Source organism: Rutidosis leptorrhynchoides, chromosome 1 (assembly GCF_046630445.1).
Source record: "Rutidosis leptorrhynchoides isolate AG116_Rl617_1_P2 chromosome 1, CSIRO_AGI_Rlap_v1, whole genome shotgun sequence".
Lineage (NCBI taxonomy): Eukaryota > Viridiplantae > Streptophyta > Magnoliopsida > Asterales > Asteraceae > Rutidosis > Rutidosis leptorrhynchoides.
Genome location: NC_092333.1, coordinates 133,740,109 through 133,752,156, shown reverse-complemented (window position 1 = coordinate 133,752,156; position 12,048 = coordinate 133,740,109).

Sequence of the window (12,048 nt, the reverse complement as noted above, 5' to 3'; positions counted from 1 at the left end):
AGCCATCCCTAAACTAGAAATAGCTGTTATCAATGTTTGTGTATAAAACACCTCATAGCTAAATGTATAGAACACAATACAATTGTAATCTCATTAAAATCATCAATACAAGATCATATTTCATACATTTAAACATATGGTCCATCATCAAACGATGAAGATAACCGGTTACAAAGTAAAGTTACACTTGAACGAAAATGAAACTTGCAACCTAATACTATTACATACATAAGAGTCCGGGATTAAACTCCCAAACATAAAATTAAAGCCCGTAGCAAAGCTTGAATGAAATGGCCCAAAAGAAGACTTTGAGATTGATTTGTCGTACGATTGAGGCCCAACACATACCGTTGAGAACGAAATCGATTCTTGCAAGCCAAATAACCCAAGTAGTAGCCGGCTTGATTAGACTCCAAATTTTTTTGTTTTTGTTTTTTTTTTTTGTCGCTGATACCCATACCACTGTACCAGTCGGCCGAAAACATGGTACCCCTTGTGTACCATGGTATGGTTTGATATTGATTATCAACAAAATTATAAATTTACCAAAAAGAAAAAAAATACATGTGCCCTACATTTTAGCACAACCGATAAATAAAAAATATAATCCGTGTAAAATATATCACAGACACAAATATCGTAAAATAAAAACTGCACCTTTGAAAACGATAACGTAACAGTGTGGATATCAATTTGTATATACAGTATATATGTTACGAGTATATTATTTATATTATACGGAGTATTATACAATACGGAGTAATATAAATCGTATCTTCCATCAATCAATTTAAAGGCTAAAATAAAGGCTATAATGACGTAAAACACGTAAGCAACATTGTCAAGTAAATTGACTTGACTTTCGAATATAAAATTCACTTCGAACTTATTCAGTTTCATACGTATGTATTAATGTATACCTATCACAATTTAACCATATTTCTCGTATAAGAATTAATAATGACCGTACACCACCACCACATCCACATACCAATGCATCACCACCACCATATGCCGACGCATCACCACCACCACCACCATACGCCAACGCATCACCATCACCATACGCCGTCGCATCACCACCACCCGCCGCATCACTACCACCATCCGACGCAGCATCACCATCATCCGCCGCCACATCACCCCCCACGCGACGACGATCCCATCAGCTGTTATGCAATTCTGTAATTTTATTAAATTTTTCTATACATATTTGTTCATTTATAGTTTATTTTTGACGTATGATTGTTTCTGTTTATTATTATATACTTTTTTTTTTTTTTTTTTTTTTTTTTTTTTTTTTTTTTTTTTGAAAGGCAATGTTAGTGGTTAGTGGTTAATTCACGAAAATCCCCCCCCCGAGACTCGAACCCTGGTCTCCTCGAACACCATGTTAACATGGTGACCAATGAGGCAAAGCCCCATTGGCTATTATTATATACTTATATATATTTCATCAGTAAGTATGTGGCATATTTATTTTGAGATGAGTTTGAAGAGGTCTAATGTTTTTTATTTTATTTAATTTTATATAAACGATCGATTTCAAACCGATTTGATACAATATTTTGACCTAATGACTCAAATTTAGTAATTTTTAATTTGTAGTATACTATAAAATTGAAAGTTTTACTAGTTACGAGTATTTATCAATGTTCATAGTAGCATCATGTGTTTTAAATTTGGTCAAATGTCCCGAAAGGGTAACCTATATTGTCAAATTTGACAATCAAGGTAACCCCAATTTCAGTAAGTCCAAAAGGACTCAATTTTAATTTTTGCTCGCAAAAAGGACTGCGTGTTCAAATTTTTTAAAATTGAGGTAATATCAGACGAATTTTTTTTTAAAAATCGCGAATTACTTCAAATTGAGACTTGGAACAGATTCCTAATGCTCCGAATTTCATTTTTTGTAAAGCAACTAGATCCAAAACATCACGAAAAGCAATGAATCGAGATGAAAAAGTCGTTTGAACAAGTCGAGATGAAAAAGTCGATTCAACCTTTTTCGTGATGTTTTGGATCTAATTGCTTCACAAAAAATGAAATTCGGAGCATTAGGAATATGTTCCAAGTCTCAATTTGAAGTAATTCGCGATTTTAAAAAAAAAAATTCGTCTGATATTACCTCAATTTTAAAAAATTTGAACACGCAGTCCTTTTTGCGAGCAAAAATTAAAATTGAGTCCTTTTTGGACTTACTGAAATTGGGGGTTACCTTGATTGTCAAATTTGACAACATAGGTTACCCTTTCGGGCCATTTGCCCTTTAAATTTTTACAACTAAATTTAAATTAATAAAATCATAGTCTTGTATGGCCGAATCGAAGAATATAACTTGAGTGTGAATTATAATGGAGAATGAGATAATTATCTTGTTTGAAGGATTCTATTGTTTGATTATGTTAAGTAGACTGGTGATAAACTATATGTTACAATACTTATTTGTGTTTGTTATTTATTTGTTAGGTTTATGTTTAGGAGAATGTTTTTTGGTTTAAATGATGATGATGCTGCATGTAGAAAAGATAAGAGACTAAAGTGTGAAGATGCTGATATAAAAGATTAATTAAAGGTACATGCGAGAGGTTTTGATGTTCGGAGGAAAAAAAAGAGGCAGTAGCATTTGTATTTTTAAATGTTCGTATTCTTTGATTAAAGTTTCTTCAAATTAGGGTTTTCCAATTTTCTTCCTTAAATTGGTAATTTATGATTTTCGGTTGATTGAAGTTAAATCGTTTTATCAATTGTGGTGTTTGTTCATGATATTAGAGTACACGGTTTGACTTTGTGTTTACGGTGATTAGTTAAATTCCAAGGCTTAACTTTTTTTATTTTATTAAATTGGGGGTTAATTGCAAGGTTGTTGATTTTTGGTTGAATTAGTTTCATCCTTGGATTCTTTTTTCTTAACAGTGCTTGGTGTTGTTTTGAATATATGTATTTGAGATAACCTTCGAAAGAGTTAGGGTTATAACTAAATCTCTGATGGATTTACTACAAAGATTTGTGGTCAAGGACTACTATATACGGACCAACTTCCAAGTTATTGTGTTCATTGTTTGTAACAAATTGATGTCCGTGAAGTTCAAGTCCTTGAGTCATGTTCTTCGAAGATATGGAATACTTCATTATTCTAGTTGAGTTTTGTTTGTTTGGATTATTGTGTGGGTTGATAGTTATTCATGCATTTTTTTAAAATATATTTAGCTGTTATAAAATATCTAGATTGTGTTATAAAATATCTAGATTGGATGTTAATTTTATTATTATTATATTTCTTGCATAGTAATATTTTATACTATAAATAGACATGTATGGTAACCATTTAAGGTGCACCATTTCTCTTGAAATATCAATATCAATATTTCTTCTCTCCTTCTTCTCTCTTTTTCTCTCTTTGTTCTTATAACCATTAAAGGTAGTTATAAGCCTACTGAATTATAACACGTTATCAGCACGAAAAGCTTAGTGTAATTAAAAGATATCTCAAACGATCACGAATCACTAATCAAGGTATGAAATTATTAATAATTTTCAGACTCGAATATATCAAATTTTGGACTACTAACATTTATATTTATGTTATTTAAGTTATATATGGTCGGTTATACCACCTGAATTATATTTCTGTAATCTAACTTTTACTAACTTCACTAACATTTATATTTATGTTATTTAAGTTATATAGGGTCGGTTATACCACCTGAATTATATTTTCTGTAATCTAACTCTTATTAACTTCACTAACATTTATATTTATGTTAATAAGACCTCATGATTGTACGCAACACGTCATTTGACAACACGGTACTTTATGTACGCAACACGTCATTTGACAACACGGTACCATGGGTCGAGATTAATTCCGATCAATACGAATACGACGGGGTCTTTATATGTTATCTAACATTTATGATTACTTATGCAATTAATCATTATTTATTTCATGCATACTAATGTTTATTCTTAAATTTATAATTTTAAAAGTTAAAATAAAAAATAGTTTGTATTTTTATTAAAAGTAAATCTTAAAAGTTAAAATAAGAAAAAGTAGTTTGTACTTTTATTAAAAGTAAATCTTAAAAGTTAAAATACAAAAAGTAGTTTGTATTTTTATTAAAAGTAAATCTTAAAAGTTAAAATAAGAAAAAGTAGTTTGTATTTTTATTAAAAGTATATCTTAAAAGTTAAAGTAAGAAAAAAAAGGGGATGGTAAAATGGAATAGTTTTTTGTCAAAAATGAAGTATTGAAAATGAAGTGGTCTCCTTCTATAACTAAAAAAAATATATATACTTTTATCAAATGAATTTTTTTGTAGCCGACAATTTCAAACACGAGTCCGTGTTTAGTTTATCAAGAATATCTCTTGCTTTGGTGAAAGGTCACGATCACGATATCAGGTGTTGTGAAAGAATTAAAAAATTGGTCAAGTGGCCTTTTAAAAACTAGAAAAAAAATTTAAACAAAAAGTTTTTTTTATATATTTAAAATTTACGGGTAACGTAAAAAAAAAGGAAGTTTTTAAAAAAAAAAAAAAAAAAAAAAAATAAAGTGTTTAAATGAGTTTTACAGAAAGGGGAAAAGCAAAGTAAAAAAAAACTTTTTTCCAAACAAAGGTAAATGAAAGTAGGACTTAATACAAGAAAAAAGTAAACATCTCCGAGACGTGATAAAATCTATCAATGATAAGTATTAGACTTGATGAGCTAAATGTGACAAAAATGTTTCAACATGTCTTATGTTAATTTTCTAAAATAAGTTATTATTATTCCGAGTTTAACACATATACATATGTTAATTAAAAACAACCTTTTTGTTCTTATGTAGTGTTGGGTTGCAATTTTGGTTGTATGCCATAATTCCATCCAGTAGAGTGACAACAGAAAATTTTTGATGATAATCAATAAAAAACTTTTTTCCAAACTTGTCAAATGTTTTGTTAAAAACGTGACCGTTGAAAAAAGGAGGTTGAATAATAAAACTTAAAAAACAAATTATTTTTTTTAAGAGTGTGCATCAAAATGGCCCGTTTAATAATGGGGAGTAAAAATATAGTCAAATTGTTTCAACGAACAAGGGTTCAATTGGATGTCTCTTAAAAAAAAATCCGCGGGTACGGGTGATGGATCCAATGGATCCGCATCCACGACCCGCGGGTGCTATCCCTAATTGTGACAAGTACAAATCAACTAAAAGTCTAAAAAATAAATGCTCTTATAGGGATCAAATGTTCACAATAATTGCCTAAGCTAGATATGAAACAAATAGTTCATAAAAAAAAAAAAAAAAAGGTCGTTGTGCGTTTTCGGGATGATAGCCGAAATACACTTACAAAAGTAGGTCAGCCGTCAATTCTTTATGGCCATATCAACGTAGATCAATAAAATCATTTATGGTTTTGCTAAAAGATTAATTAAAAATTAATTATTTTTTGGTCTTGGATTCTCGGTAACAAAAGCAAAGGTTGTTTTTGGTTGCCACAACAAACAAGACAGAGGTTGTTGACTTTTGTTGTTAAACATGGCACAAGTGAACAATAACAATAGATTATTGTTTTTGAAAAGAATAATGATGCGTTAATTTTATTGTATAAAATAAAATTAAAGAAAATGGTTTTCATTGATGACTATGAACAAACGCAAACAAAGTGTTTGTGGTATTTGGTGATTAAAAAAAAGTGCATCTAAAGCTTCTACTGAAAATAATATGCATCTAAAGCTTCTACTGAAAATTAATGTGCAAGGTACAACGTATAACTATATGGTCAAATTCATTTGAGCCTTCGAAGTCACAAGTATATGATGTATATATATATTACTCAATTAACAAAATAGTAAATCTAAATTAATTCATATGAATAGTAAAACGAAATTAATTAATTTACTATTCACATAAAAAAGCGCATATGATAAAAAGCGCATCGCATATGATAAGCGCATATGATAAAAAGCGAATATGATGAAAAGCACAACGCATATGATGAAAATCGCATATGATTAAAAGCGCATATGGTGAAAAACACAGCGCATATGATTAAAAGCGTATATGGTGAAAAGGATATATGATAAAAAAAAAACACATATGGTGATTTATAAAAAAAAAAAAAAAAAAAAAAAAAAAAACACATATGGTGATTAATGGAAAGCACATATGGTGATTAATGAAAAGTATATTGTGAAAAAGAATCACAAATGTTTCTTGAAAGAATTCAAGGTAAGATATATGAACCAATTCATCCATCATGTGAACCATTTTGATATTTCATGGTTCTAATAGACGCATCTAGCGGATGGTCTCATATTTGTATGTTATCAAGCCGTAATATGGCATTTGCAAAGTTTCTTGCACAAATTATTAAATTGAGAACACATTATTCTGATTACACCATTAAAAGGATGAAACTTGATAATGCTGGTGAGTTAACATCTCAAGCATTTAATGATCATTATATATCTACAGGGATTGTTGTTGAACATCCAGTTGCTCATGTGCATACACAAAATTGGTTTAGCTGAATCAATAGATAAACGCTTACAGCTAATAACTAGACAATTGATAATGAGTACAAATCTCTCAATATTTATATGTGGACATGTAAATTTACATGCTGCGACATTAATTCGCATTATACCATGTGGAAGTCGTAAATATTTTCACTTAATACTTGATTTTGGCCAAGAGCCAAATATTTTCTACCTTAAAACATTGGTTGTGCAGTGTATGTTCCAATTGTATCACCACAACACAATAAAATGGTTCTTCAAAGAAAGATGATAATATATTTTGGATATAAAACATCTTCAATCATAAGATATATTGAACCCATGATGGGTGATGTTTTTACAGCACGTTTTGCTGATTGTCATTTTAATAAAACATTGTTCCCTAGATTAGGGGGAGAAATAAAAATAAAAAATAAAATGATGCTTCATGATGTGAACATCAATTAAGGTATATTGAACTCGCACAAAAGAATGTGAAACGAAAGTTCAAAAATAATGCATATGCAAGAACTTGCAAATTAATTACTTTATGCATTTACAGATATAAAAAAGTGACTAAATCATATATACCAGCGATAAATGCTCCAGCTCGAACTGAAATTCCAAAAGCTGGCAATAATGTCACTGTTGAGCCTTTGCCACGCATCAAACGTGGAAGATCAATTGGTTCCGAAGATAAAAATCCTCGAAAAAGAAAATCAGCTGATAATGAGGTAAGAGAAAGTGTTCAAGAAGAACCACAAATCAATATTCCTTCTGCAGAGGATATTGATAAATGTAAATACTAAAATTGCGATAAATTATGCAATATTATGGAACCGAAATGAAACTAAAATCTCTATGAGATATTTTCATATAATGTTACAATGACATCATGAATAAAGATGATGATCTGGAACTAAAATCTGTCATTGAATATACAAAATGGACATGATTGAGCTCAATGGAAAGGAGCAATAAGAGCTGAATTAGAATCGCTCGATAAAAGAAAAGTTTTCGGATCAATCGTTATCACTTTTAAAGATGTGAAACGTATGGGATACAAATGAATTTTTATTCGAAAAGAAATGTGCAAATGAAGTTACAAGGCAAAACTAGACTTGTAACTCAATATTTCCCACAAAGACCAGAAATGAATTAGGAGGAAAAATTATCCTCCTGTAATGGATACAATTACTTATTAGATACTTAATCAACCTGGTAGTTATTTAAATGCATCTCATGAATGTTGTTACTACTTATCTGTATGGATCACTTAATAGTGATATATATGAATATACCTAAAGGGTTAAGGTATCATAAGCATCTAATGTAAAACCCAAGGGAATATATTTCATTAAATCACAAAGATTTCTAAGTGGGTTTATACAAACGGGACGTATGTGGTATAACCGATTAAATGACTACTTGATAAAAAAAAGGGTATAAATATAAACTTATTTTGCACGTATGTTTTATAAAAACAATGTTCGGATATGAGATCGTAGTTGTTTATGTCAATGTTCTTAACATCATATGAACAAATAAAGAGATCTATGAAATCATTCAACTTCTAAAGAATTATTTTGAAATGAAAGATCTTGAAAAAACCAAGTATTACCTTGGATTGCAAATTGAGCATATGCCTAATGGTTTACTTGTACATCAAACAACTTATACCGAAAAGATTTTAAAACATTTTTTTTTAAAGACAAACTCATTGTTGTTAGATCACTCAATATTGACACTGATCTATTTCATCCCTGCGAAGATCATGAAAATTTTAACAGATCGAAAGTTCTATATTTTAGTGCAATTGAGGTTCTTATGTATCTTATAGATTATACAAGATCTGACATTTCTTTTGCAGTTAATTTGTTGACAAGGCTCAGCTCAGCCCCTACCAAAAGACATTGGAATGGGATCAAACAAATAGTTTGATACCTTCTGGGAACTACTGATTTATAATTATTTTATTCTAACAACTCGAAACAAGATTTGTTTGGTTATACAGATGCAGATTATTTATCCGATCTACATAAAGCTAAATCTCAAACTGGATATGTATTTCTAAATGGAGGCACCGCAATATCATGACGTTCTCAAAACAAACACTTGTTGCAACATCATCAAATCATGCCGAAGTGATTGCATTACATGAAGCTACTCGGGAATGATTTTAGTTAAGATCAATGATAATGATTATTGATTCTTGTGGACTAGAACGCTATAAAAGCGTAACAACTATCTATGAAGATAATACAGCTTACATAATACAAATGAAAGAAGAGTATCAAAAATGACAGAACAAAACATAAATGCTGACGAGGCGCTAAAGCTATAAACGGTCTTAACGGTCATAAGTTTGATGGAAAAGAATGGTATATTGGTAAGGCTCAGAAAAAGACTGAAAGGGAATAGGAACTGAAACAACGGTTTGAACAAACCATGAAGGAGACTGTAGACAAATCACGAGGGCCAAACTTGTACATAAAAGATTTAGATGATACAGTTTCAGATGAAAACCTCAGATTCTTCTCATATACTCAAGATCTCGTAAAAGACAATCAGATTAAAATGAGATACGTTCAATCAACAACTCTGCTGATCTTTATACCAAAGCACTGCCAACTGCTATTTTCAGAACACACGTTCATAATATTGGCATGAGACATGTTCAGAAGATGTAACAACTCAGGCGTTGCCTATTTGAGGGGGAGTCAACTCTATGCTGCACTCTTTTTCCCTTAGCTAAAGTTTTATCCCAATGGGTTTTCTTTAGCAAGGTTTTTAACGAGGCAGTAATAGTTATTCTCTAATAAAATTGTCATCCAAGGGGGAGTGTTATAAAATATCTAGATTGTGTTATAAAATATCTAGATTGGATGTTAATTTTATTATTATTATATTTCTTGCATAGTAATATTTTATACTATAAATAGACATGTATGGTAACCATTTAAGGTGCACCATTTCTCTTGAAATATCAATATCAATATTTCTTCTCTCCTTCTTCTCTCTTTTTCTCTCTTTGTTCTTATAACCATTAAAGGTAGTTATAAGCCTACTGAATTATAACATTAGCATGTTTGTTAGAATTGTTATTTATTTAAATTAGTTGATTAGTTTTAACTAGTTGTGGAGCCCTCGCTTCGCGCCGGGGGCTCCGTTTGAATGCGAGTTAAAAAAAAAGTCTTTCCTTTTGTGGATCTATTTTGTAAAAAAGAATTTTTTTCGACATCTAACATTGAATGGTTGTTCCTTTTGTGAAAGTTGCTTCTTTTAGCGTTAAAATTAGTTGATCTATTTTGTAAAAAAAATATTTTTCGACATCTTTTGGTAGCATTGAAGGGTTATTCCTTTTAAGAAAGTTGCTTTTTTTATCGTTGGAGACAAAAAAAAAATGTAGCACAGTAGTGGCCTATGTGGGTCCTACTGTGTGAGCGCAGTGTAGAAACCGGTAAAGTGTGGTGGGTGTTTTTGGTGTTAGTGATGGGATAAATAATAATTATAATATAAGTATAAAGTAGGGGGTTCGATTTGTATTTTAATAAAAGTTAGGGGGTTGGTTTGGAAAAAATGAAAAGTTGAATAGTACTATTCATAACAAATAAGACAAATTTTGTCTATTAGTTATATTGGTAATTTAGATGAATTATAATGTTTATGATGTTAGAGGGATGTTTTAGAAATTATAATGGAGAAGAGTTTTAGAAAGTTGAGTTTTATTACTTGAATTTGTTTGTGTTTTTTTGTGTATATCATTTGCAAGACTTCATGCCTTTTTATAGGCTTCAAATACGACGGTTAGAACCATCTAGCAATGCTAATATATTTATCACTACTTAATTCTAGTAACTTCTATTTAAATATCTATTAGACAATATTTAATTGTCACTAATTAATTCTAGAACAATCTAGAAATACATTAACATTTTAACACTCCTCCTTAATGTATTTCGATGTTACTCCGAGCTTGTTTCGTAGGATTTCGAACTTTGGTCTTGGTAGTGCTTTAGTGAAAATGTCTGCAATCTGCTCTTCAGTCTTGCAGTATTGTAGTTCAATATCTTTCTTGGCGGAGACTTCTCGTAAGAAGTGATATTTGATATCAATTTGTTTTGTTCTACCATGAAACACAGGATTCTTAGCCATCGCAATTGCAGACTTGTTATCGCGGAATATTTTTGTAGCTTCATCTTGTTTTTCTCCCATATCTTCTAGTATTCTTCTTAGCCATATGGCTTGATTTGCTGAGTTTGCGGCTACGACGTACTCGGCTTCGGCTGATGATTGTGCCACCGTTTCTTTTCTTTGATGCCCATGAGAATACACTAGATCCAAGTGTGAATGCGTATCCTGACGTACTTTTCATGTCATCCACCGATTCGACCCAATCACTATCTGTGTATCCCTGAAGCTTCGAGTCTATAGTGGCCTTGTACCATATTCCATAGTCCATGATACCTTGCAAGTATCTTAATATTCTTCTGGAAGCTCCATAATGTATTTTAGTAGGGTTTTGCATGTACCTGGATAGTAGACTGGTTGCGTACATAATATTTGGCCTTGTTGCTGTCTAGATAAAGTAGGCTTCTAATGAGACTTCTGAATCTTGAGGTGTCTGCTTTCCCAGATCCATCTTCTTTTCTCATCTTCTCATTTGCAACTAGTGGGGTGGCTACAGTTTTACAACCGTATAGTTTAAATTTTTTCAGGAGATTTTCAGTATATTTCTTTTGGCATATAAAGATGCCTTCATTTTCTTGACTAATTTCGATGCCAAGAAAATAGTGCATCAATCCAAGGTCGCTCATCTCAAACGTTTTCATCATGTCTTCTTTAAACTCTTGTATCATTCTTTCATTGTTTCCCGTATGTATAAGATCATCGACATATAGGGAATAATGAGAGTGTCAGAGTTACCTTAGGTTTTGATGTAGAGTGTAGGCTCACTTTGACTCCTCCTGAATCCTGAACTTGTGAAGTAGCTGTCAATGCGGCTATACCAAGCACGTTGTGCTTGTTTAAGTTCATATACGGCTTTCTTCAACTTTAGAACTTGATCTTCTTTTCCTTTCTGGATGAACCCTTGTTGTTGTTGATGTGCAAAAGTGTGCAGTGCTTAATTTTCCTTTTCAAACTTTTAAATTTGTATAACCTTTTAATTCACATTTAACACCTTAGCGAGCAACAAAATCCGATCAGATATAGTATTTCAGGTTATCGTCCCAAAAGAGCGTAGATGCGTTTTAAAGTTGGTTTATTATATATCTTAGTTCTTATTGAAGAACTAAAGATAGATTTTTATGTGTTTTAAGGTTTTTAATTCTTATCTCTTAGGAAAGAGATGATTAATGAAAAGTTTTTAAGGAATTGAATAATGAAATATTAAGAAATAAATAAAGATTAAAATAAATAATTATAAATAAAAGCAGTTAAGACAATAATCATAGACCAACTATTATCCCTAAACAGGTTAAGACAAGTGTTGCATATCATTCAATAGGCAGGAGTTAAAGCATATGCTAGACACGTGATGTTCATGGCTAACATCTCAAT